The sequence below is a fragment of the Orcinus orca genome, chromosome 5 (genome assembly GCF_937001465.1).
Source record: "Orcinus orca chromosome 5, mOrcOrc1.1, whole genome shotgun sequence".
In the NCBI taxonomy this organism is placed as follows: Eukaryota; Metazoa; Chordata; class Mammalia; order Artiodactyla; family Delphinidae; genus Orcinus; species Orcinus orca.
This window is the reverse complement of record NC_064563.1, coordinates 76507600-76535426: the sequence shown is the minus strand read 5'-3', so window position 1 is coordinate 76535426 and position 27827 is coordinate 76507600. Positions and strand designations below refer to the sequence as shown.

Below are 27827 nucleotides of genomic sequence, written 5' to 3'. Positions count from 1 at the left end.
GCGTCCGGAGCCTGTGCTCCGCAACGGGAGAGGCCGCGGCAGTGACAGGCCCATGTACCGCAAAAAAAAAAAAAAAGAAAGAAAACTTATGTCGCTCTGTCTTGTAGGATAATTTGTGAGCAGGCCTCCTGTTCCTCATCCCTTCTCCATCTCACATCCACCCCTGCAGGCCAGGAGCTTCCCCAGGTTCATGCTTTTCTAGACTACTCACTAGACCAGACACCATCTCAGCATTGGAGACAAACCGTGCACAAGGCACATCTCCAGCCCAGCCGCCACGAAGCTTAAAGCCTAGCAGGAAACACATTAAAAATTAAAATGAAAAAGCATTAACATTATTTTCTAAAGTCCCTAAATAATAGGGACTTGCTCGTGAAATTAAATTGAGTGTGGTTTGTTTGATCAAAAAAGGGAGTCAAATTTGCCATCAGACTTCCTCCAAAAAGCTTTTTTAAGGAATCCCTCATTCTGAATGCCTGGCACCTAGTAGGCCCTCAAAAAACATTTGTTGACTGTTGAACGCCCCTCCCTCTTTGAGTACCTATTTGATCTCCCTTCCTAGAGTGAATAAGCTCTTCTGGGTCAGAGCTCTGTGTCTAGTTCAGCACTGGCACACAAAAGGAACTAAGGGAATATTTGTGGAATGGAATGGAATCAAGTTTATGTCCAATGAAGACTGCCAAATTAGCAATTGGGCCCAAATCCACTTTGGGTGTATATTCTCTGGGTCACTATTGTATTATTAGAGTAATGAATTCTTTTAAACCTCATGAACTTTTTCTGTGGGTGAAGCCACAGCCTTATCCTGGCACCAGACATACACAGCTTGTCCCCGTGAGGTCATTGCAGGGAGAGATCAACTCCAAGAGCCTCAGCAGGTTTAAACATCCCCGAGTGGGTGTGGCGTGTTGCGCTGCCTGGCTGCCTTTCAAGCCACCCTTTTCTCCCCTCTTGTTCGCAGAAACAATGGCTATGAATGGGACTCTTCTCTCCACTGAAAGAAGGAAGGAAGAGTCTACAGATAGATGGACCAAATGTCTTTTTTTTTTAACCTTTTTGTTTCTGAAGTTCTCTCTGACCTGAGAAGTGTAAGGCACACACACTCCTCCTAATCACTGCTGATCAGAGGAGCAGCTACATTTGGGAGAAGGTCCCCCGGGAGCCCTTCCTTCCCTTCTTAGACCTTCGGGTCAAATCTAGTGAACAAAGTATCCTGCCACAATAATGAGAATGATGTCAGTTTTATCCCAATTCAAAGAAAAGAAAAAAATACTAGAATTTTATCAATCGCAAACTTTTCTTCCATACATTTTTCTTAAGCTTTTAATATCTGGTTGTTGTTTTTGTTTTGACCACTGGTAAGATGCAGCAAATGGAGTGTTTCCTGAAGCTCCACAGACATCACTGTGGGCCTTTGCTACCTAGACTGATCGGAACAGCACTGCTCCCGGACATGCTGAGAATCCACATGCTGCCTGGAAGGCAGGGAGGAGAGGTGAGCTTGACCAGGTGCTTCATTGTCTCCAAATATTCCTATCAATATATTCTGATCCACTCACAGAAAGGACACTCAGGTATGAAAAGAACCATTTCCACGTGACTAAAAATTTTTCTTCAGGGTGACAATGGGGCAAGCATGCAGCCTGGAGTCTGATGGTCCTAGATTCTAATCTTAGCTCTTCTACTCAATAGCTGTATAACTTTAGGCAAGTTACTTAACCTCTTTGAGCCTCAGTTTCTCCATCTGTAAAATGGAGAGAGGACTACTTACCTAGGATTTTTGGTAGGATTGACCAAGATATTATAATATACAAAGAGTGGCTGATAGTACCCCTGACCCAAGAGAAATGGCCCTTATTATTACTCTGATTCATATATTGGTTGCTGGGTGGCAATCTTTTTGCGGTGGTGGTCGCGGCAGGGAGTGGGGGATGAACTGGCCACAGGTGTGTACAGTCAGAAGCCCTGGACTCAGCTGCCCTTTCAAGCCTTTCAAGTTATGGGGCTCTGCGTTGCTGTACCTATTATATCTTCAGTAATTCTTTACCTATCCCTCAGCCCCAGCCCCACTCCCTCCAGCTCACTTAGAAAAAGCAGAAACCTGTGGTTTTCCAGCTGGCATTTTGTTCAGACACTGGTTTCTAAAGGTCTTTCCTGCCACTTGGAAGGACCAAAGAATACAGAGAATGAGAACACTGGCTCCCTGGGAGGGAGACACAGGGCTTCACGGATTCGCGGACACAGCATGTAATCACCTTTCCTCTGTGTCTCCCAGGATGAGTGGAGCCGCCCAACACTGTTGCTTATTTTTCTTGTTGTTGTTAGCATTTCTTTTTTTAACACCTTTATTGGAGTATAATTGCTTTACAAATGGTGTGTTAGTTTCTGCTGAATAAGCAAAGTAAATCAGCTATAAGTGAATGCCTCAGAACCTGCTGTGCATGCCCAGAATGCCCTGGTGCCAGAGACAGTCTTCACGTGGCCAGAGGGCAAGTTCCAGCAAAACCGTTGTGCCCACCTGACACATGGGCCTGGCCCAGTGTCCACCTTGCTCTGTTCTGTGGGGCCTCTGGGAGGCCCTCGGTCCTGCTGGAGGTACAGTCTGGGCAGCTTTATTCAAGGATGAGAGAGAGACAGAGACAGCAAGAGCTGATCAGAGAGAGGCCAAGAGAGACTGAGGATGAAAGAGACAAAGACTGAAAGGGAGGCACAGAGAGAGACAGAGGGACAAAGAGATAGGAGAGGCAGAGAGAGAGAGACAGGGACAGAGACAGAGAGGCACAGAGAGACAGGGAGAAACAGACACACACAGAGACACCTAGACATATGCAGAGGGGCGGAGAGAGACAGAACTGTAGAGAGGCAGCTACAGACACAGAAAAAGAGACCTTCAGAGGGAGAGGGAGAGAAACTCCGTTTTGAGGGAGATGAGGCTGGAGAGAGAAGCCAGACTTGGGGGTAAGCAGGACCAGCGGGGCTCCCTGGGGAGATGTGTGCACTTTGCACTCAGGAGTCCTCGTACTGAAGTGGTTTCTTAGTTCTCAGCAGCCAGCTGAGTGTCATGTCATGTTCAGAGGATACGCTTCAGAAGCGGCCTGGGCAGACGTACAGGGACAGCTGGCCTTTGGCTGCGGTTTACAGCTGCCAGCCCTTCACTCCACGGGCTGGTGGCCACAGGCAAGGCCTAGGAGCTCAGGGTAGGCTCTCCCCACGGCTCCCCCCGGGACCATGACATAGACCTGCAGCCCCAGGCAGCCAGGGCTGACTGAGCTGAAGGAGAGGAGTGGCCTCCTGCACAGCTGGGCATCCATCAGTCAGGAGCCTGTGGGGCCACTGGGGCTGCAGCCTGCAGCGGCTGGCCGGGCCTGGGGGCCCTGGCTCTGGGTGCGGGCCTCTGCTGTCATCTCAGGAATGGGGGAAGCAGCCAGTCCACTTCCTAAGCAAACCCCTCCCCCTTGGGCATGCATGTGTCCCGGTAGATTTAAACATTTTCCAGTCTGCTGGGGGAATGGCATCTCTTAAGCAGAGAGGACTTAGTAATTGAAGTCAGCTGTTGCAGAATTTCCCCATTTCCCAACACAAGTGGGGCAACGTGCTTCACCTAGGAAATCCTGGTTGCTTTCAGCCAGGAACTCCTGGCTGGCCTCCTGGAGGCCCCAAAGGCAGGGACCCTGGGCAGGGGAATCACTCTCAAACATCTGAAATGCTAAGAGATCATTTTGGGGCCCCTGTTCCCAGAGCCTCTCCCTCGCTCCTTCCAAGTTCTCACTCCCCGACCTGTCCTGTGTTCCCCTAACCCCTGCCTGTTCCCCTTGTGCTCTGAGGACCACGGAGGCTTCTCTTCCTCCGCCCTTGCTCTCCTGGCCTCACAGCCTCTTTGGGAGCTTGTCTTTGTCCCTGGGACCCTACTTCGGGTGACTGGCTCTCTTGTGGGCCAGACCCAAACGTGGATGGGGGCATGAGGCATTGTCCCGAGGCTCCAGGAGATGTACTACCATCTCCCTGTTAGAAAGGAAGGTGATACCCTTTGACCCGGGGTCCTCAAAGTAGAAGTTGCAATACAAACAAACTTATCAGAGAAATCAAAGCCCATCTATGGATTAGGAAACTGGGCCCAGGTAAACGTACATGATTGCATTCCTGTGCCTGTTCTTAGGGCATTTGAAGCAGCCAGTGTCGTCAGTTTACCAAGCAGGAGGCCTGTATGGGACCTCGGTGTAGCTGGGTCAGATGCACCTTGGGGACCTGGGGACCAGCCAGAGAGCTGGCACAGCACGTGGCTCTGTCAGCAGGCCAGCTCGGAGCCCTCATCAATACTAGCAGTCTTACTTTCTGTTTCCATTGTACTTTAGTTGGTAAAGTACTTTCCTGTTCATTATCATATTGCATTCTCCCCCACAATCCTTAGGAGGTAGGCAATCCCCTTTTTGCTCCACAGGTAAAGAAAGTGGGGATTGGAGAGGTGCGTAGCTGCTTCAAATGAATAGTGCCCAAGCCATGACCCAACCTGGATCGTCAGGATTCAAAAAGCAGGGGTGCTCTCCATTCTGGCCGCTTTCATGGTGAGACACTGTCCAGCCCCTGCCAGCATCCTATCTCCTGTCCTTTATTTTTCTCTGCAGAGGAAAAGCCAAAGTGGCAGGAGAGGTCTTGCCTTTCATTCCCCAGGGTGTTAGACAGTCCTAGACCCATGCAGAAAACTTCCAGCCTGAAGGCTCCTTTTGCAGCTGTCTGACTCGCAGTCCTCCCCGCCCCCCCTCCAAACATTCAGGCACCCTGCCCTGCACGTGGGCCAGAAAAAAGGCACAAATCCTTGGCCACAGAATGAGCACAGGCCACTGGCTCCAGGGTGACACAAGGGGACTGCGGGATGAAGGAGATATGTTGTACCTTGTTGCTGGTTACTGCTGAACTGTAAGAAAGCTACTGCTCTGAGGTGTGTAGCTCAGATCCACCCCTTGGCTGAAATCTCATTAATACTGCTAAGTGTTTCCAGCTGATTCTCTGGGAGTTTCTGATGATAATTTTCTCTCCTTTCCAAGAATTCTACTTCTTATCTCTGTATCTTCATTGTTGATTATAATGAGATTATGTCTAATGCTTTACAGTTAAATATTATGTTTGCTACAGTCATGAGTAGCATGAGTTCCATTTGATTGTGTTGAGGAAGTATTTTTCTATTCCTAGTTTCAAAAAAATGTTTTTAACAAGTCAGTGTTAAATTTCTCACAAAGATTTAGCAGCTGCAAAATGCCTTGAGCCAAAGGGCTGGATCAAGAAGAATGTCTGTTGGAGCATGTTGTGGTTGGCAGTGCAACCGTGGAGGTCTGACAGCCTTTGCCAAGAAGACCTGGAGAGACATGGCTCTGCTACTTGTCACCTGAGAGACTTGGGAGGTCACTTAACCTCTCTGAGTCTTAATCACCTCATCTGTAAAAGGGGATAAATAATGGCCTCCACCTGCTCGTTTTATGAGGCTGAAGCAAGATGGTATGTGTGAAGCACTGAGATGGCCTGTCTCCAAGATGCGCCTAATAATCTCTGCCTCCTGATGCTGATACCGTATGTAATCTCCTCCTTTAGAGCATTAGAAATGGTCTGTCTGTGTGACCAGCAGAATACCGCAGATGTCATGGTGTGTCACTTCTAAGGCAGGGTCACAAAAGGGCATTCAGGTTCCCTACTTGGTCATGCTCCTTCTGGGTCACTTATTCCTGAGGGAAGATCACATGTTGTGAGCAGCGCTATGGAGAGGTCCACAAGGTAAGGAACTGAGACCTGCTGCCAACAACCATGTCCGTAAGCCATTTTAGGACTAGATCCTCCAGCCCCAGGCAAGCCTTCAGAGACAGCAGCTCCAGCTGACATGTTCACTGCAACCTCAGACCCTGAGCCAGGACCATGCAGCCAAGTCGCTCCTTGATTATTGACCCTTGGAAATTAATAAATGACATAATAAATGTTCTTTGTTTTAAGCTGCTGAGTTTGGGGGTATTTTGTTACACAGCAATAGAGAACTAATACAAGTTACTAGCCTATAGTCAGTGCTCAATCAAGGTTATCAATTTCATCAGAATTAGTATTAATGAGCATTCGAGTTACTACAAAATAATCCAGTTGACCCTAACATTGAAAACCAATGTAAAAGTTTAGCAAAAACCTCCATTCTTCAAAAGATCTTTCTTGTTATTCAGGCCTTAAATTCTAGCCACGTCAGGATTTCTATTAAGCACACCTGGCCTCAATTACACAAAAAGAGTTACATGAAAATGGAAAAGAGTTGCACGAAAATCAGTTCATATTTTAGGGAAAAGAATTTTGCTGAGAAAGTCACTTTGTTGGTTTCCTCACATGTGAATTGAAGAGGTTGGAATAGATCTGTCCTGTCCAAAATGGTAGCTACTGGCCTTGTGTGGCTATTTACACTTATATTTAAATTAATTAAATTTAAATAAAGTTACATATCAGTTTCCCAGTTGTACTAGCCACATTTCATGTGCTCAATAGTCACATGGGGCTAGTAGCCACAGTATTGGCACAGAGGATGTTTTCATCATCACAGAAAGTGCTATTGGACAGCTCTGGTCTAGATGTCTAGTGAGGGTGGGTATGTGGCTTGCGTGGAGCACCGGCACAATTCCTAGGCCACACTAGGTTCTCTTTCTTTCTTTCTTTCTGCCTCTTCACAACTCTGAGGCAGGCGCAGCTAGGCCTTTATCTCGAGGTAGCAACTCACCTTGGGAAGGACTTTCGCACCCTCGCTTGCTCACCGTCATTTCAGATTTCTATGTTACTATTACAGTTGTCTTATCAAATTGGGTCCCGTATCTCCAATACCAGTTCTACAATTCCAACTTGATGTCTAGTTGGCACCTCAAAAATGCACAAAACCAAAGTCACTCCTTATCAGCTCCAGTCAGCCTGTCCTCTGGACATCCATGTTTCATCCACGGGACCTCCATCCTCCCTTGGAGGACTTCTCTTTGATTCTTCTCTCCCCTTGCCACGTTGGGTCTCTACCGACCACTTAACCCAGATCAAGTTCTTTTAATTCACCTTTCAAACTACTTTTTGTTCCTGTTTCCTCCTCTCCTCTCCTGCCAACACCCTATTTGGGGCCCCCATCATCATTGCTGCATGACTGGCCTTCCAAGTGTCTTGCTTTGTTAAAGACGCAGTGGAAAATCAGGAATGCAGCTTGGAAAGAAATGCAGACTGGTCATGTGGGGCCAGAAATAGGGAGTCTGCAAAGAAGTCAGACACAGGAGAATGACTTGGGGGAACAGTGAGTGGGCCACCATGATGTTCATTTCTAATGACAAGCTATCTGAGTAGTTGCCAGGGGAAAAGTGAGGCCCCTGAGAATCTCTAAAACACAGAGAGGTGAGGCCATGCACATGTGTGTCAGTGACCCTCTCATCCCTCTCTACTGTTCAACTGCTCCCCTCTCACCCTTTAGCAATCAAATCCTACTCTTTTATCACTCACTCATTCATTCATCCATCCATTCAAGTAACACTTCCTGAACCTCTAACCTGGCTAGGGCTCTGAGTTGGACTTTGCTGTTCAGGACCCAGAGAAAAATAAGAGGTGTATTCTGCCCTCTGGGAGCTCACAATCCATTTGAGAAAAGTAGGTGGGTAGTTGGAGGGCCAAGGGATCCCAGAGAAGAAGTTCTCATTTTCTCCTGCCTATATCTTGCCCCCTCAAAAGGCACTCCGTGAACTTAGCAAGGACTTAAGAGAATAGAGTCTAGAGGCTGATGTGCAGCTGAGCAGTGCACAACCTGCGCAACTGCTCATGGAGGCCCTGGTGCTGATCTAGGTAAAGTATATACCATAAGCTGCCTGGAGGAGCAGAATCAAAGGGGTGGGTGGGAAGTCAGGAACCCGTACTTAAGGGGGATGAGGTCCAAGTGACTTTTGCCAGCCTATAATCAGGAAACCAGCCCAGGAGCGTGGAGACAAGAATAGGAACAGGACAAAGAATGGCACATTACATGGACAATGGGCAAAGTTTTGGCTGGGAGTATTGAGGGCTATTTCTCAGGAGGTTTGACTTCCTGGTGCAGAGACATATGAGTGAGGGGGTAAAAGAGAATTTTTTGTTTGTTTTGTGGAGGGGTGTCATTTTTTCTCTTTCTTTTCTTCTTACCTACAAATCTGTATGGCAACGAAGGAGAGAACCAGAACTAACAGTGGAAGTTACAGGGGTCGAATTGCAGCAGAACAAAAAGAGGAGACTGCTAATACAGCCAGAGTTCACTCACAATGGGAGGGGCCATCTGGGGCTGGTGAGCTCTAAGTCATTTAAAATGCTCAGACAGAGAAAGGCTGGGTGGCCTCTGTCGGGGATGGTGTGTGTAGGGGGTCGTGGGGTGGGTGGGGAGTGATTTCTGCTGACTAGGGACTCTGAGGTGCTTCCAACTCTTACAGTGTATGAAGTGTCGAGTGCCGTGTTTGCCAAGTGCACCGGGATAGCCAGGGATCTGTTTAACAGTCTGAGGACAGGCCTCGACTCAGTGGGGCCTTAGAGCATGTGTGTGGATACTTCTCAGTCGTTGGCATATTTGAGCAAAGATTTTCTTCTGCCCTTTCTCAGATCTCCGGCCTCACAGGACAGAAAAGGAGCCAGGGGTCCAGTGGGAGAGTTGGGTGGCTGAGAGTCATCGCCATGCTGGCACCTGGCCCAGGGCATCAGGCTGGAAGTGTTTCCATGTCCCAGGTGGAAGGTGGGGGGCCATGGAGCGAGGGGCAGGCAGGGAGGGTAAGGCTGGAGAGGATTATATAGAGAAGCTGTTTGGCCATATCCCTGTCAGAGCCACAAGCCCATAAAACACATTTGTGTGGATAAGAAAAAGGCACTCCCTGCTCCAGGAAGACAGCAACCCACAGTCTTTTGACTTGACAAGAGGAGGAGTTCTGGATTTTAGCTCCCACTTACTCTCTCTTGTGCAGTGGTTAACATGAACCACCATACTCAGTGGCCCTCATGCCTACCCCCTGCCTTCTCCAAGCTGTGTCTCCTGGGTGCTATGAGCTCAGGACTGGGATGTAGAAGAGAACTGGATCAATCAATGAGAATGAGTGGAAACTCAAGGAACAGTTCCATGTAAGAAATCAGCCATCTGGAACACAAAGCCACACAAAGCCAACGTCTAATATGAGGACTGATGTCAGCTCTTCTAGGCCTTTCCCAGAGCTGCAGAGCACAGGGGAGGCTGAGGACAGAGGGAGACCTTGCAGGAACAAGTCCCCAGACTCCTTCTTCCCTCACCGGTTCATTAAATGCACTTACTCCTTTACTTGCACTTAAATACTTATGTGTTAAATAGTTTTTGATTTATGTATATGTTTAATCTATGCCTTCAATATATGTCCCTAATTTCATTCTCTGTCTTGAATTCCAAGTTCCTAGAAAGTACACTGCCTTACATGATTAATATTGCTCAGTAAAATGCTGGGCACATTGCTACCTGGTGCTATCCGATGATAACAATGATAATAAGTTCAAATCCCACATTCCAGACTTCCTATCATCTGACCCTCCCCCAACCTACTCCCCTCCCCACACCCCACTGTTTGGTTTTAGCATCTGGTACAACAGCCAAACTGGCTTACGTTCCTTGGGCATCCCATTTCCACGACTCATCTCAAGCTAGTTCCTTCATTTGCCTACGCTTATCCCCCTTCTCCTATCCCTGAGTGTCCAAATGCAACCCACCTCTGGAAGATCTACTCTAATACTATTCCCTATGATATACTATTCCTTATGCAGGAGTGATCTCGCATCTTCGCTCTCCCATGATACTTCATGTCAACTTTTTATGGATCTAACTACATACTACCTTGTATCATTGCTCTCTGAACAAATGACTGCTTCCCCTGATAATCTGGGACTCCTCGAGGGCAGAGGCTGTGTCTTATCCATCGTGATCTCCACAGGGCTAACTCCAGGTCTGGCCACCTGGTTTTTATCTCTGTGACCTGGACAAGTCCTGTCCCTACTCTGAGTCTTGATTTGCTCATCAGTAAGCAAATGGGAGGAGATGATCTCTAAGGAGTGTGGTAGCTCCGAGGCCCGCAAAAGGCTCGTTGAATGACTAGAAGGTTGTGAAGAGGGCATTCCCCACCAGAAGAGGGAGAGCTTTGGAGACTTATTTACGGAGGCCTAAAAATTCCTGGATTGCCAAGAAGCTGGAAAGTCAAACTGGTTAGTCGTATGCACCAGACTTCTCTCTTCCCATGAATGGGAATGACATTAAGTGACTCAGAGAATAGTTGGCACAGAGACGCAATCTCTGTTCTTCGAAGTTGGTGCTAGGGCTTCTCCTGCAGCTCCCATCCGTCCCCTCAAGAAGCAAAGGCGGGGTCCATGATACTCCCCCCGTGGCAGCTGGGGGTGCCGCCCTCACGGAAATCCAGCCCCTCCCGTGGTGGCGATCAGGCTGCGCATGTGGTGTCCTGGCCCCTTATCAAAGGAGCTGCCTACGTCAGCCCCGGAGACCCTGAACCAATACCTATTCCTGGCAATAATTATCAAGCCTTTTGTAAGAGCCTGAGTACGCGAGCAGATCTTTTAAAAACAGGCTGATATTGCCTCCCCAGGTTCCTGGTGGTGACTCAGGGCAGCGTACAGTAGCTGTGATTCACGGAGTGTGTGGGCACCGAAGGCCTGTGGGTGTCCTGGCAGCCGTTCAGCTCTCCCTACTAGAACCCACAGGGTCACAGCCAAGGAGACGAGGTATGCACACCCCACAGCCTCTGTCTTCCAGAATGCCACTGTCACCACCAAGACACAGGCTTCTCTGCCATATAGACACGGCCAACCGCCATGGCCAAGAGCATTAGGCAGGACAGCTCCAGAGCTGGGACAGGGTAGGGAAGAAGATACCGTGGGACTCTGACAGCCCAACGTAGGGGCAGATGTCTACCTATGGCCTGGGGGAAATGAGGAGAAGGGGGTCCCTAGGAGGGGACAGGGAATGCCCCGGCTGATAGAGGCTCAGCCAGGAGTTTGGGGCTTGGGGCCCAGCTGGGCTGCTGACTCACTGTGGGCTCTTAATCTCCTGTGGGAGGCAGGCCCAGCTCCTAGAAGCCTAGAGGGCTTAGTGGTATTTATGCAGCTACAGAAGTGGGGCCTGGGGGCTGGCATGTAGCCCTGCCTGGCCATGCACAGGAGGGCAGGGGAGCAGAGTGGGGCAGGAAAGAGCAGTGAGAGGCAGGATGAGGCGTTTGGAGAGAGAGAGGTGAGCCTGCAATGACCTGCGACAAGAGTGTTTGCAGGGGGACTGACATGGAGACAGACATGTGGGCAGGGTGGGAGTGAGGGAAAGTCAGGTAAACCTACACCCATGGAGGCGGTCCAGACTGTACACCCAGGTTTACATAGAGATGGCTTTCGCATTTCCCAGTTTTCACAGTCGAGTCAAAGACTTCACTTTTCTCAATAAAATATATTAGACCTACTCAGAGGTTTAAGAATCCCAAGAATTTCAGTACATTAACAGAAACTCAAGACCCACTTCAGAGCTCTCGTTTCTCTCCTTCTGGCCCCTCTACTCCACCCCTGCCCTCTGAGGGCCCCAGTGTTCACTGAAGTCTCTCCCCTGTCTCCTCGTGCAAATATGAGATGGGAATGAAAATGCCCCCCTTCTATCTGCCTCCTCAAATGCTCCGACAGGGGTGACAGGAGATCCAGGAAGAGGCCTGTGCATCCCAAGGCTCTGTGTAAAATGCTGAATCTTGGCACAGAAATGTGGAGATCATGTTATTTTGAAATATTTTTAGAAGTGTTTCTGTAACCTATACATCTTTTTGCTCTGGGGCCTCCCATTCTGTGTAGCAGGGAGTGTCAGTGCTTCAGGGAAGGGCAGTCTCTGCCTTTGCTGAGGTTTCACTGTCAAATCAGATTTCCATGAGTTGCACGAATGACAATAGGCTTGAAAGTCAAGTGCTAGGGAGAGAGGATTTTCTAAAGGCCTGGAGGATCCCATCATAATAGTTTATCCGTCCCTCCAAGGCAGGAAGAGGAAGGGGGGAGCTTATCCCTCTATTTCCAACAGATCATGGGAAAAGGAAGACAGAGCGGGGTCAGATAGGCATGTGTCTCCAACTCCCTTGGGGGAGACATGTTTGCTAAGTTGAAGAGAATACTTTGTCTTCTTTTCAGAGTCTGCAGGGATGACCAAACACATTCCCTGCACCAGGGAACATGCAGGTGTCTGTGGCCACATCAAAGAAGACGCAGCACAGCGTGGGAACCTCTGTGGCTCCTAGAGGCTGTTAAGGAACTTAGTTGAAAGTCTGACTGCAGAGCTGGTTGTGGAGGTGCTTGGCACTGTAGCCGAGATCAGAACCTGGATGTCCCACAGGGCCTTGGGCCTTGTGGGACCCAGAGAAAGTCCTGAGGGAGCCAAGTCATCGCAGGGACAACTGGCCAAATTGCAGCAGACATCAGCAGAACATCCATCCATTACCTGTGGCCCATGTGAGCCCTCAGACCAGCAACTCTCCACCATGGCTGCACGGCAGACTCACCTGCGATGAGTGAGCCCAGGGTCCATACCCAAAGGTTCTGATTTAATTGGTCTGGGATGAAGCACTGATAGTTTTTTAAAAACCATCCTGGAGGGGCTTCTCTGGTGGTGCAGTGGTTAAGAATCTGCCTGCCAATGCAGGGGACACAGGTTCGAGCCCTGGTCCTGGAAGATCCCACATGCCGCGGAGCAACTAAGCCCGTGCGCCATAACTACTGAGCCTGCGCTCTACAGCCTGTGAGGCACAACTACTGAGCCCGTGTGCCACAACTACTGAAGCCTGCGCACCTAGAGCCGGTGATCCAAAACAAGAGAAGCCACCGCCGTGAGACGCCCGCACACCACAATGAAGAGTAGCCCCTGCTCACCACAACTAGGGAAAGCCCACGCGCAGCAACGAAGACCCAACACAGCCACAAATAAATAAATTTTTAAAAAAAGCATCCTGGAAAGCTTTTGCACAGCAAAGGAAACCATAAACAACACGAAAGACAACTTACAGAATGGGAGAAAATATTTGCAAACGATGTGACCGACAAGGGATTATTTTCCAAAATATACAAACAGCTCATACAGCTCAATATCAAAAAAAACAAAACAAAACAAAAAACAACAACAACACACATCAAAAAATGGGCAGAAGACCTAAATAGACATTTCTCCAAAGAAGACATACAGATGAACAACAGGCACAGGAAAAGATGCTCAACATTGCTAATTATTAGAGAAATGCAAATCAAAACTACAATGAGGTATCATCTTCCGTGGTCAGAACTGCCATCATCAAAAAGTCTACGAATAATAAATGCTGGAGAGGGTGTGGAGGAAAGGGAACCCTCTTGCACTGTTGGTGGGAATGTAAATTGGTGCAGCCACTATGGAGAACAGTATGCAGGTTCCTTAAAAAACTAAAATAGAGTTGCCATATGACCCAGCAATCTCACTCCTGGGCATATTTCTGGAGAAAACTCTAATTTGAAAAGATACATGCATCCCAGTGTTCACAGCAGCACTATTTACAATAGCCAAGACATGGAAGCAACCTAAATGCCCATGGACAGATGAATGGATAAAGAAGATGTGGTACATATCTACAATGGAATATTACTCGGTCATAGAAAAGAATGAAATAATGCCATTTGCAGCAACATGGATGGACCTAGAGATTATCATACTAAGTGAAGTAAGCCAGACAAAGACAAATATATGATATTGCTTATATGTGGAATCTTAAAAAAAAGATACAAATGAACTTAATTTACTAAACAGAAATAGACCCACAGACATAGAAAAACTATGGTTACCAAAGGGGAGAGTGGCGGAAAGGGATAAATTAGGAGGTTGGGTTTAACATACACACACTACTATATATAAAATAGATAAATAACAAGGATCTACTATATAGCACAGGGAACTATACCCAATATTTTGTAATAACCTATAAGGGAAAAGAATCTGAAAAAGAATATATATATATAACTGAATCACTGTGCTGTGCACCTGAAACTAACACAATATTGTAAATCAACTATATTTTAATTTAAAAAAAGCATCCTGGGCTTGTGACCAGGGAGGTGCTTCCTTCAGAGTTAGAAATATCCTCCATGGGACCTCCCTGGTGGTACAGTGGTTAAGAATCCACTTGCCAATGCAGGGGACATGGGCTCGAGCCCTGGTCGGGAAGATCCCACATGCCATGGAGCAACTAAGCCTGTGCGCCACAACTACTGAGCCTGCACTCTAGAGCCCACGAGCCACAACTACTGAAGCCCACACGCCTAGAGCCCCTGCTCCGCAATAAGAGAAGCCACTGCAATGAGAAGCCTGCGCAAAGCAATGAAGAGTAGCCCCCGCTCAATGCAACTAGAGAAAGCCCACGCACAACAACAAAGACCCAACACAGCCAAAAATAAATAAATAAATTAATTAATTAATCAGTTAATTAAAAAAAGAAAAGAAATATCCTCCACACCAAGGCTAGGACTAGGGTGAGGCAAGTGAGGCACCGAGGATGCACAGTTTAGGGAGGCGCTCACTCAACGCCATGTAAGTGCAGGTAGGCACCTGAGAGTGCCTCCATCCATGTGTGCCACAGGTGCTACCCTGCCTCACCTAGCCCTGCTCCACCTCCTCTCCAGGTAAGCTCCTTCCCTGGTCCGATTTGAGGAGGTAAGCCAGGCCATGAGTCCCTCTCCTTTAGAAGGCACCGGAAAGTTGCTGATGAAAGTGTCACGGGGCCAAGAGACCTCTGGGGAATGGGGGGAAGAGAGTGGGCAGAAAATCAAAGAATGGACAGACTAAATCATTACCTTACATGCTTTGTCAGTTTCTGGGATGGGAATGACCTGCCATGACCATGGGCTGCAAAATACAGCTTATTCATTTCCACCAGGCCTCTGAAGCCAGGACACTTTGATTTAACTCACTATGGGGGAGGGTGGACAAGTCCCAGGGTTCTTCAGGAAGGGGTACAAGTTGCACAAACTAAAGTGTGCTCATGTTCTGTCACTGTCAGAGACAAAGTAGGCACGTCTGCCTGCAACAGTGTGTGGGCAAGCTTGGGGGACCCTGCCCGGCTCTTGGTTGCTCATCATTTGTCTCACCCAGAAATCCGTCCCCGTGGCAATGAATCAGAAATTGGCACCATGGAAGGTGGACTTCTGAGAAGCATTTGGAGCTGATTAGTTGGTTAGTATGAGCTCAGGGCTCCAGTGAATGGCTCAGGACTGTGTGAAAGCTCGGGGCTTTACACGCTGGGACAAATGAGTTCTTTGTCAGTAATAAGTGACCTTTGTTTCCCTTTGCCCTGCCTCCCCACCTCCCTGCTTCATCCTGGCCTCAGCACAGATCCTGGGTCCTCCAGAAGAAAACCTGACCTGGCCTTGCCAATGGTGTTGGGTACCCTGAGCCTCCATACAAGGGGGGTGGGGTGTCATTCTGTGTTTTAAGCCAAAGTTGCTCTTACAAGGGGTCAGACAAGGGCCCTGGCCTTTAGGAGCAGAGCTGTGTTATGAGCTGTGTCAGAGCACTGTTTAAAACCCGGCTTTGTCAAAAAATTTCACAATTTGTATGGAAACACAAAAGACCCCGAATGGCCAAAGCAATCTTGAGAAAGAAAAACGGAGCTGGAGGAATCAGGCTCCCTGACTTCAGACTATACTACAAAGCTATAGTAATCAAGACAGTATGGTACTGGCACAAAAACAGAACTATAGATCAATGGAACAGGATAGAAAGCCCAGAGATAAACCCACGCACATATGGTCACCTTATCTTTGATAAAGGAGGTAAGAATATACAGTGGAGAAAAGACAGCCTCTTCAATAAGTGGTGCTGGGAAAACTGGACAGTTACATGTAAAAGAATGAAACTAGGACACTCCCTAACACCATACACAAAAATAAACTCAAAATGGATTAAAGACCTAAGTGTAAGGCCAGACACTATCAAACTCTTAGAGGAAAACATAGGCAGAACACTCTATGACATGAATCACAGCAAGATCCTTTTTGACACGCCTCCTAGAGAAATGGAAATAAAAACAAAAATAAACAAATGGGATCTTATGAAACTTAAAAGCTTTTGCACAGCAAAGGAAACCATAAATAAGACGAAAAGACAACCCTCAGAATGGGAGAAAATATTTGCAAATGAAGCAACAGACAAAGGATTAATCTCCAAAATTTACAAGCAGCTCATGCAGCTCAATATCAAAAAAACAAACTACCCAATCCAAAAATGGGCAGAAGACCTAAACAGACATTTCTCCAAAGAAGATATACAGATTGCCAACAAACACATGAAAGGATGCTCAACATCACTAATCATTAGAGAAATGCATATCAAAACTACAATGAGGTATCACCTCACACCGGTCAGAATGGCCATTATCAAAAAAATCTACAAACAATAAATGCTGGAAAGGGTGTGGAGAAAAGGGAACCCTCTTGCACTGTTGGTGGGAATGTAAATTGATACAGCCACTATGGAGAACAGTATGGAGGTTCCTTAGAAAACTAAAAATAGAACTACCATACAACCCAGCAATCCCACTACTGGGCATATACCCTGAAAAAACCATAATTCAAAAAGAGTCATGTTCCACAGTGTTCATTGCAGCTCTATTTACAGTAGCCAGGACATGGAAGCAACCTAAGTGTCCATCAACAGATGAATGGATAAAGAAGATGTGGCACATATATACAATGGAATATTACTTAGCCATAAAAAGAAATGAAATTGAGTTATTTGTAGTGAGATGGATGGATCTAGAGTCTGTCATACAGAGTGAAGTAAGTCAGAAAGAGAAAAACAAATACTGTATGCTAACACATATATATGGAATCTAAAAAAAAAAAAGTGGTTCTGAAGAACCTAGGGGCAAGACAGGAATAGAGACACAGATGTAGAGAATGGACTTGAGGACACGGGAAGGGGGAAGGGTAAGCTGGGACGAAGTGAGAGAGTAGTATGGACTTATATATACTACCAAATGTAAAATAGCTAGCTAGTGGGAAGTAGCCATATAGCACAGGGAGATCAGCTCGGTGCTTTGTGACCACCTAGAGGGGTGGGATAGGGAGGGTGAGAGGGAGACGCAAGAGGGAGGAGATAAAGAAGTTAAAAAAAATAAATAAATAAAAATAAAAAAATTACACTGTAAAAACAAAAATCTGGTTTGGTCATCTCCTTTTTCTCAGTTTTTTTTTAAATAGAATTTTATTGGCATATAATTGCTTCACAATACTGTGTTAGTTTCTATTGTACAACAAAGCAAATCAGCCATATGCATGCACATGTCCCCATATCCCCTCCCTCTTGCATCTCCCTCCCACCCTCCCTATCCCACCCCTCTAGGTGGTCACAAAGCACCGAGCTGATCTCCCTGTGCTACGCTGCCGCTTCCCACCAGCTAACTATTTTATATTTTATATAGTGTATGTATGTCGCTGCTACTCTCACTTCGCGCCCCCCCGCCCCCTGCCACGTCCTTTTTCTGTTTTGACAGCAGTGGGGAGAGTTAGTGTCAGCCGGGGAAGATTGGGGGCAGGAGAGCAGCTCCCATCAGATGGCTGACTCCTGATCGCCGCACAGGGCCCTGTCAGCAGCCTCTGGTCCCAGGTCGCACACCTCCAGTCCCGAACCAATTTCCCGTAGCACGAGAATTTGAGGTCTGACTTCTTTCAGATCTGATGGCTTGGCCAGATCTGCTGGCAGAGGGGATCTGCCTGCTCTCAGGGCTCTGGAGATGGTTAACATGTGAGCAGCCACTGAGGCTTCCTAAGGAACTAGGCCACTTCTTTCTCTCTCAATCTTGATTTCTGCTGAGAGAAGCAGCATCAATGACCCATAAAACTTGAGAGCTTTCCCCTTACCCATTTGCTAGGATCTGTTAATCTCTTCCAAGAGCCAGAAGCTAACCCATCTGCGAGACACCTGGTCTTGATTTAATTAATGTGCAAAGCAAAAGAACATCAGGCAGGTAAAAATCTGTAATTAGCAATAGTCTCTCAGGATTTTCTTTGTTGGTTCCCCCCTCCTCCTCTTTCCAGGCAGTGAGAGGGGATGAAAAGGAGCCAAAGGTAGTTTGGCTTAATTCCATCTTGAGTTAATTCCATCTTGAGTAATTACTCTGGAAAGCCCTCTGAAAAACTGCTGGCTGTTTCATTCAGCAATTTGAACTTGCATTTGGGAACATCATCAAACTGTAAATGCTTTGATCTCTTTTATGCTTCTGTGCATAAGGAAAACCAAGTACACCTAATTCTTATGCCGTGTTGTCATAAGCATTAGAGACTCTTGGCACATGGCCACAAGTAGGAGGCTCGAGAGGTGCTGGCTTTGTCTGAGGAGGAAACAGCTGGATGCCTTGGAGCGAACATCATAAGAGAAGCCAAGAAGCCGGAGCTCTGATCCCGGTTCCCAGTGGCTCACGAGATGACACTGGGCAGGACATGCCCCCTCCTGACTTCCACTGTCTAGTCTTAAAATAAGGGGTAAGGTCAGCTGATTTCTAAATTGCGAAGTCCTCTCTCCCCCAACCCCCCAAGCTCTGCCATACTTCGCTTCTAGGAAACACATTCCTTTCTTACATCACAAACCCAGAGGTGAGGAAGGTTAAGCAGAAGCAAAGGTAACTAGGTCCAGAATCTTGCTCTGCAGGCTTATCAAAATGTTTAAGGAAGAGATAACCAACTGTGGATCATGAGATTCCTTTCAACCGTGGGACACCTTGGATGCAGTGTAGAGCCTGTAGCCACAGAGGAGAAAAAAATTAACTGGCCTCCAGGGGGTTTGTGGGGCACCTGTGGCCTCAGCCTTAAGCAGCATCTCATGCTCTCCTACCTACAACACTAGAAAACCACGTGGGTTTTAGGCAATCACCCAAATTAAACCGATGCCATTGCCTTCCATGCTATCACAAGCTCCTCTTCTATGAAGGAAGAAAAGCAGAACTCGGACAACAGGGGCAGAGGTCTATTCATTCATATCTTCACTCAGGCATTTATTCAACAGATGCTAAGCACCTGTAATACATGAGGTCCTGGGCAGGTGTTAGGAACTGGATGAAGCCAACCCAGAGGCTGCCAGTGGTTCTTTGAGCATCTATATTCACATCTTTAGCAATTTCAGATTATATAGTAGATCTGTAACAAGAAAAAGTCATTCACAAGCAGACGTATCTTCTAGTTCTTAATGAGCCCCTGGATGGACACAGGTCCTTAACTAAGAATGCCCACCTCTGTCTGGACGGCAGTGCTAACTAACCACTATACCACCACCAACTCTCCCACCTCTGTCGAGTTCCTAGTCTTCCTTCAAGGCCTGATTGCATGCCGTCTCCCCTGGGAAGCCTCTCCTGATATCCCTAGGCAGATGTGATCTCTTCGTCTTCTGGTCATCCATGGCATTTGGTTGGTCCCACTCAGTTGATTATCTTGTATCCAAAATTGCACTATCTTTGATTCTGCACGTCTCTTATTCTCCTTTATGCTGGTAGCTCCTCAAGGGCAGGGGCTTCTGAGGCACAGGAAGGACAGACTTTGTTGGAATAGTCAATATCCTGATTGTGAGATTGTACTAGAGTCTTGTAAGTCTTACCATTGAGAGAAACTGGGTAAAGGGCGCACCGGATCTCTCTGTATTGTATCTTATAACAGCATATGCGTCTACAATTATGTCCAAATAAAAATTTTAATTAAAAACAAAGCACACAGAATCATTAAGACCTGAAAGATGGAAGAAACTCAAGAGGTCCTCTAGTCCTGTCTTTACCCAATGGATGAATTTCTGCCACAGCAGCCCACGTACAGACTTACCAGCCTTTTCCAAACCCCAGCAATGGAGAATTCACTGTTTCATGGGGGAGAGCATTCCATTTTCAGACAATTCCAGTTCTATTCTGAAACAAATGGGCCAGGCTATAACTTCTCCTTGGAGCCCACACAGAAGAAGCTGTTTCCTTATCCCCATGACAACCCTTCAGGGACATGAAGCTGGTCGTTATGTTCACCTGAGTCTCCTCTAGGCTGCAGAGTTTCTGTTCTCTTAACTTAACTCCATGTTTCAAGTTCTCATATCATTCTGGAACCTTTTCTCTGATTGTAACTCATATGTTACTCTGATCTGAAACAGGATTAACAGCCTCCTTTGTTCTGGACACTCCATTGGCTCCAAAGCTGTTAAGGACTACATTAGCATCTCTATGCTACCTGCATACCATTGGCTCATGTTAAATGTAGAGTCCACAATAACCCTTCAATCTTTTTGTTACACCAGCTACAGTCAAGATCCCCACCCCTGACACTCGCAATTATTGTTTTGTTTTGACTCAAAAGTAGGACTTCACATTTCTCTATACCTGGCTGCAGTTCACTTGACAACTTGAAGGAGGTCTGAGTCTGTGGTGGGATGTGGGTGGCCGGGAGCGGGAGGATGTGTGCATTCGAGCATGCTGTCATGGATTGGCCTTCATCCTGCCGCACTGTGCCCAGAGATGTCAGTACTTCCAGCGTTGGCAACCCTAGGGTATTGCTCATTGCTGTTGAATAGCAGGATAGGTTTATTTTTATGACACATATTTACTGCAGAACGTCCTAGCAGAACCTCCTGGGTTTCACAAGTCTTCTGGCTCTATTACGTATGCAGAATGATGCCAGCCCAGCTCCCATCCTCATTCCCCATCCCCACAGAGACGCCGACTGGGAACCAGAGCATCGGGTTAAGGCTTAGTGTCAAGCATCTGTGCCCGCAGCTCAGGGAGATAGGGAGGATGCCTCTGCGGGACATTAGAGGGCAGGGCCGTCCTACCCCTAACAAAATGAAAAGAAAAGGCAAGGCTTCCAGGCTCTTTAGGGCAGGGTGGGACAGAGTACCCGCTTATGTAAATTCAGTGAGGTCCAATTCTTTTTGGGGTGGTGTAAACACAGTCTAGAGCCCTATGCCCCAAAGCTTCAGTCTATCCTGTGTTCTCTTCCTTTGCCTGTCTTGGCCTCAAGCATTGTTGCATTGGCCCCTGAGAGGCCAGCGGAAGCATATCCCCATCTCTCCCCCTGTTCAAACATCGTCAGTGGCTCCTGTTATCTTGGATTCCATTCCTGCCGCTCTCGCCACATGATTGACATGTCTTCTTGGTGTGTCCTTCCTCTCCATCTATTGTCAAATAGATGGGACTCCACTCAAATGCACACTTAACGTGAAGATTTCCTTAGTTCTTCCAAGGATTGTAATCTCACTCTTCTCTGTGCTTCTCTCTTCTCAGTATCCAAGGGGACACATCCTGGCAGGTTTCACAGAGGAGCTGCTGTGCTTGGTATCTGTACTGGCATTACATGGACCCTATCTTGCCTTGTTTGCATCTAGTGTATGCCTGTGGCAGAGACTGCTTGGTGTCCCCCAATACCTACTCTTCCTTCTTCCACGGCAGAAGACATTTTAGCAGAGCACATGGGCACCCAGAATAAAGACAATGATCCCCATTCTCATTTGTAGCTGGGCATTGCCACGTGACCAAGTTCTGGCCAATGGGATGGGAGTGCAAATGGCAAGAGCAATCTCTCTGCCTTTAAAGGGAAGGAGGCTCCTCCCCCCACCATGGCTCCTCCCCCCTTTCCATAGGGTGGAGTGTGGAGGTGGTGGTGAGCCTCGTTGGGCCATGCAAATGAGAACAACAACTTAGAGATGACCTGATGGAGCAAGAAAAGAAACGGAGCCTAAGCCTCTGATGATTCACTGCGCAGAACCATTTTACCAGCTCAGACTTTACTCGCGAAACACACTTCTGTCTTGTTTAAACCACAGTTCCTCTGGGTCTCTGTCCCACGTAGCTACACCTGCATCCTAACTAATAGAGTGTCCCACCCCACTTAATTCTTGGCTTCCTGTTCTGCTTCTGCCCTCTCCCCCCCTCTCTAACTATTAGTTCACTGCTTCATCTCCCAGCTTTTGGCTTGTCCCTTCCCGCTTGACCTACCCTGACCTCTCAAGGCAGCTTTGGATCCTTTCTCTGACACCTGTCCTGACAGGCAAGCATGGGGGAAAGGGTGGCATTTTCAGATTCTGTTTGCTCTCTGGTTCCAACCTCTGCTACGTGGGTGTCAGACACCAGACACTTAGTGCCTCCTGAGCCCTTACCTTCTCCACTTGCCTTAGTGAATCCATGCCTTATTCCCCTGTGACCAGACTGTGAGCTCCCTGAGGGCAGGCATTGTACCTGCCTCCTCTTGAAAGGTTCCCCAGTAATTTGTCCATAGCAGGCCCTTAATCAATATGTAGATTTGCATCTTAGGATTCCTAGAGCAGCACACTGAGTCCTGGACAGTGCAGAGAGCTGTGTGCTTGTCACTAGCTTTTCCCAGTTATTGAAGCCTTCCCAGGTGGGAAAGGCAATTGGATCAATAAATCCATTCACTAGCTGCTTCTCAATTGGGTTCTTCCCAGAAGTTCTCCTCTCCACACAAAGAAGAAGAGGGTTCAGCCCGACTCCATCCCCCAGCACTTCAGCTTTCTGAGATGAGCTATGCCCACTCACTGTTGACCTTTAAGCATTAAGCCACAAACCCAGAGAAGGCTAAATTTTAGTCACTGAGTTAAGAAGAAAGGATTGGTCTGTACTGTACTTCCCATAACACCCAAAAATAACTTCTCCCCATGAGCCTGAGTGGGGAAAATGACTGAAAAATACGGTAGAACCCCTTAATTAAGTAGCTGATGACAGTACACCCTCTGTACCAGCCTTTCCAGGGCTGGAGGAGCTAGAAGATGCACGCCTACGTGCTGAGGGCATGGTGCCCCTGAGGAGTAGATGAAATGTGGGGGAAAGGAGGCACACTGCACTGGGGCTTTACCACGTCCACTTCCAGCAACTAGTGTGGAGAGGGTTCCACGGGAAATCGGAAGCTGCTGGATGCAGAAGACAGAGCTCCAGCTTGGAAATGAGAAAACTGTCCCAAGTACCAGCTCTGCCACTTCCTGCTTCCCCCAGTGACCGGTCCTGAACAAATGCCCGAGGCTTTCTGGACTCACTTTCCTCATCCTCTGATGGGAAGAGTGGACCAGATGCTCTCCAAGTCCTTCCTGGCCACAGCATCCTGGGAGTCTGGCTGTTCCTCCTGGTCATCTGCTTCATAGCTTCCTTCAGTCCCTGTCTGCCTTCACCCCACCTGGCCACACTCACACACTGATGCTTTTCCTCACTCATCCCTCCCTGCTGCCTGCTCCTCGCGACGCTGGACTAAAGAAACAGGCAAATCAGAGTCTCCAATAAACACAGACTCCCGTGAGCACCAAACAGAGAGGGTCTAGGAGGGGAAGGCTGTGCACGAGCCAGGCCCTGTGCACCCGGCTCCTTGGGTGACTGAGGCATTTGGTTACTGACTGCCTGCTCTGTGCGCAGCCAGGGGCAGAAAGGAGGCGGGAAAGGGCGGCTTGGAGCCCTCGGCACACGTTAGTGATTTCTTTAGGGCTCTGACTCCGTTTTATTTTATTTTACTTGTCTGGCCGGTTCCAAAGTCTTACCATACATCCTTATCACCTCATTCGCTCATCAACATGAGCCTCCTTTTAGCCTCTCTTGTTTCCTACCCAGATGAATAACCATAAGTTGCAACTGGCTCCCAAAGGTAAGCGTACCAAAAGAGTCAATATGTGGATCCCGCTCGCTGTCCCCCAGCGCAGTTTCTCAAAAACCATGTTCTACTGCAACAGCTTGGCCCTGTCCAGTTAAATGCCTGTCCACCCGTACAGCAGATGGCAAAAACGGCCACATTAGTTTGTAGCTCCTCTCGTTAATAGGGGAGCCAAGTTCCCCACTCCTTTGTTTATGGTGGTAAGATACACATAAACATAAAGCTTACTGTTTTAACCATTTAAAAATGTACAGTTCTGTGGCATTAAGTAATTCACACTGTTGTGCAGCCATCACCACCATCCATCTCCAGAACGTTTTCATCTTCCCCAGCCGAAACGCTGCACCCGTTAGACACTAACTCCCCAGTCCCTCCTCTCTCCAGCTCCTGGAAACCACCATTCTACTTTCTGTCTCTATTAATTTGACTACTCTAAGAAGTCCATATGCGTGGACTCACACAGTTTTCTTTTTTTCTTTTTTTTTTTGCCGTACGCGGGCCTCTCACTGTTGTGGCCTCTCCCGTTGCGGAGCACAGGCTCCGGACGCGCAGGCTCAGCGGCCATGGCTCACGGGCCCAGCCGCTCCGCGGCATGTGGGATCTTCCCGGACCAGGGCACGAACCCGTGTCCACTGCATCGGCAGGCGGACTCTCAACCACTGCGCCAACAGGGAAGCCCCAGTATTTTTCTTTTTGATTAGCTTATTTCAATTACCAAAATGTCTTCCAGGTTCATCCATGTTGTAGCACGTGACAGGATTTCCTTCCTTTATAAGACTGAATAATAATTCCATTGTACACAGAAACCACATTTTGTTTATCTATTCACACTTGGATTAACCATTAGACACTTTCACCTTTTGGCTATTGTGAATAATGCTGCTATGTACAGGGGTGTACAAATATCTGTTGAAGTCCCTGCTTTCAATTCTTTTGGGTATATACCCAGAACTGGAATTGCTGGATCATACAGTAATTTTGTGTTTACTTTTTTGAGGAATCGCCATAATGTTTCCCACAGTGGCTGCACCATTTTACATTCCCACCAACAATACACAAATGTTCCAATTTCTCCACGTTCTCTAACACTTGTTATTTTCTGTTTTTTGGATAACAGCCTTCCTAATGAGTATGAAGTGGCATCTCACTGTGGCTTTGATTTGCATTTTCCTAATTATTAGTGATGTTGCGCATCTTTTCGTGTGTTTATTGGTCATTTTATATCTTCTTTGGAGAAAGGTCAAGTTCCCCATTCTTTGCACCTGGGCTGGCCATTAGAGTGACCAACTGTCCTGGTTTGTTCAGAACTCTCCCAATTTTTGTACTGGAAGTCCTGTGTCCTGGGAAACCCCTCAGCGCTGGGCAAACTAGGACAGTTGGTCACTCTAGCTGGCCTTTGATCAACAGAATGCATTGGAAGTGAAGATGTGCAGCTTTCAGCCTAGACCTCAAGGGGCTTTGCCGCTGCCTCTCACGCAGCTCCTGGAAATCCGCTGCCCCATAAACAAACCCACGTTAGCCCACAGGATGAGGAGAGGCGTGTGGCCGGGTCACATAACTCTTACTAACAGCCTACTGGCCACCAGACCTGTGAGTGATGCCACCCTCAGTCATTCAACTGCCAGCCGATTTGCCCGCTGATGGCAGGTGCGCAGCCCGGCGGAGCTCAGCCAAGCTGGCCCAGACCAAAGAACGGCCCAGCCAGCCCACAGAGCCGTCATTTCAGTAAGCGGTTGTTGCTTTAAGCCACTGAGGTTGGGGATGATTTGTTACTCGGTGCAAACTAATTCATACAGCTCCACATAAAGTCTGCTATGTTCAGGGCTCCTCTAAGATCTCTGCTGCAGACAGGACCCTCCTGTCCTTCCCGTGCCCCTATTCTTAGTGAGAAGAGCTTCACCTACTCTTTTGTTGCAGCATGGCCACTGAAGCAGGCAAGGGCCCTTTCATTCTCTCTGCCAAAAATAGACAAAAGCTTTCCCCTCTTCCCATCCCTTTGTCCTCCCCTCACTATTCACTTCTCACTGCACAAAGAGAGATGCACTCATTAGACTTAGATGCTGAAGTAGACTTAAGGGCCCCTTCCGTACACCACAGCCAGCTAATTTTCCTTACTCGGTTCCCATTTTTCTCTCACCAATCTTTTTCTTCTCGATCACAGCACATCTGAAAGAACTCTGACTTGCTTCAGATGCTCTTTCTCCAGTTGGCTGAAGCTTCTGTGACGCCAGACCTGCTCCACTTGCTTGGTTCTCTGGGCAGTCGCAGCGCGAGGAGTTGTTTCGACACAGGAGCCTGGTCATTGCCATCCTAGAAGCTGTTTCAAAGCTGTTCAGAGGGTCTCATTCTGGGAAGTCAAGGTCAAGCAAGATTAGCCCACTCTTCTAACGGAGACCTGCTTCCTGCTGGAACTTTCTGGCTCTTATCTCTCTCAAGAAACATTGAACTGTACTTAAGTGTCCAATGATAAAGGCCTAAAACATGCAGGATTCTTTCTTTCTTCTCATCAACCCTTGGTGAGCCCTTGCACCTGCAGTGAGAAGGATCCGGTCATAGTGCTACGCCGGCCTCCAGGGCATGCAGGTAGCTGGCTGTGGATGGCAGAGTTCATTCGCAGCCTCAGAGTGACGAGAATTCCATTTCAAGACTCCTTTCCTCATCCTGGGTCAATAAAGATCGAGCAATAGAAATGTCAGGACTTTAGAAATCACCTGGTCCAACACTGCCATTTGACAGATGAGGAAACTGAGGCCCAGACTTGCCCAAGTCTGGAAGTGACTTGTCCAAGGCAACCCAGCAAGATGGTGGCAAAGCCAGGGCTAGAACCATGGCCCTCTGACCTCTAGACTGGTGCTGTCTCAACTATCCATTGCTCATTGGTTGCTTTTTGAAAAATGAGTGAGGAGAAATGAAAGGAAGCCAAGGATTCTCTACAGACCAAACTGTTGGGCGGCAGAAGCCTAGGGTGGAGGGCAGTGCTGCCAAGATGAGAGATCTTAGAAAGCCTCCTCCTGTCCTCTCCTAGAGCTGAGAACATCCACAGGACAGAAACAAAACTTAAAGAAAAAGGAGCCGAGCCCCTTACCCAAGCCAGCACAGGAACACCCACCAGAGGAGAATGCCTTGTCCTCCCACCTTTCTATTTTATTTAGGAAACACTTTTCTTACGAACTTACACAACTTTTCCACAGGAAAACTCCATTGTGTATTAAATACCTATGTTCCTATTAATTCCCTTCTGATGCTTGTCAGGTTTGCACACTGTGCAATCACTGTAAGGATACACTTCTCAGGGTGTTTTTTCTCTAATATTATTTCATATTCAGGTTTTTTTGTGTCAACGGAGGCCTCATGTTTGTCGATTATAATTGTAATCCTGTGTCTATTATATGGGTGCATCATAATTTGCTTTCCAATTTGCCTCAGGTTGAATATTGTATGATTTCTAATTCATTAGTATTAACAACACCAGTATGGTTATTTCTGTATGAATAGTTCTTTTATCCCTTTGGGTTTATTTATTTGGAGTATGCTTCCCTGGACAGAATGGCTGGATCGTGGCAAGGACTCAGCTCTTGCTATTGGCAGATTACTATCTAGAAAGGTGCAATCAGTTTGCAGGGCCTTCACCTTCATTTAAATGTGCCATTTCTCCTAGCACAGAACTGGGCTATCTTTGAGTTTTGTTATTTATATTCATTTTTGCCATGTCAAATGGGGGAAGCTAAACAGTCAGGATTATAGGATATGAATCAAGGGAGGAGGACCTGTGAGATAAAGCCAAGAAGCAGAACTGGGTAGAAGCTGTGACAAATGCTCCAAGTAGGACGAAGTGAATGAGAGTTATTTGTTACAGCCCCTTGTCCCTGGATACGTGGTGGGCTGGCCTGGACTGAAAATTCAGAGTTAGGGTGCACCCCAGTTTAACAAATGTGTGGTGGAGCCCAAAACCTGCTTCCAGCTTTGCATTTCCTTCTCTTTTTTAGCCAGGATGTGCATCTTTTTGTCGATAGTTTACTATCTGCACTCCTTCTGTGCATTATCTTTGATTTCTTGTCCTGAGGACACTTTTTCCTACTTTCACCAGCAAAAATCAGAGGTCCTGAATCATAAAGGAGCGTAAGAACCTTTCCACATGGGCTTCTCCTCACCCTGGGCCCCCA

At 47.5% G+C, this 27827-nt stretch overlaps 1 long non-coding RNA gene across 6 annotated transcripts in view; it reads right to left on the bottom strand.

The window, feature by feature from the left end:
* LOC117196202 (uncharacterized) overlaps positions 1 to 27827 on the bottom strand; it is a 128389-nt gene that overhangs the window by 22032 nt on the left and 78530 nt on the right. For all 6 annotated transcript variants that reach the window (XR_007477339.1, XR_007477341.1, XR_007477338.1 and 3 more), the window contains one exon: positions 25802 to 26325. This is a non-coding gene — a long non-coding RNA (uncharacterized LOC117196202). The remainder of the gene's footprint in view (positions 1 to 25801; positions 26326 to 27827) is intronic.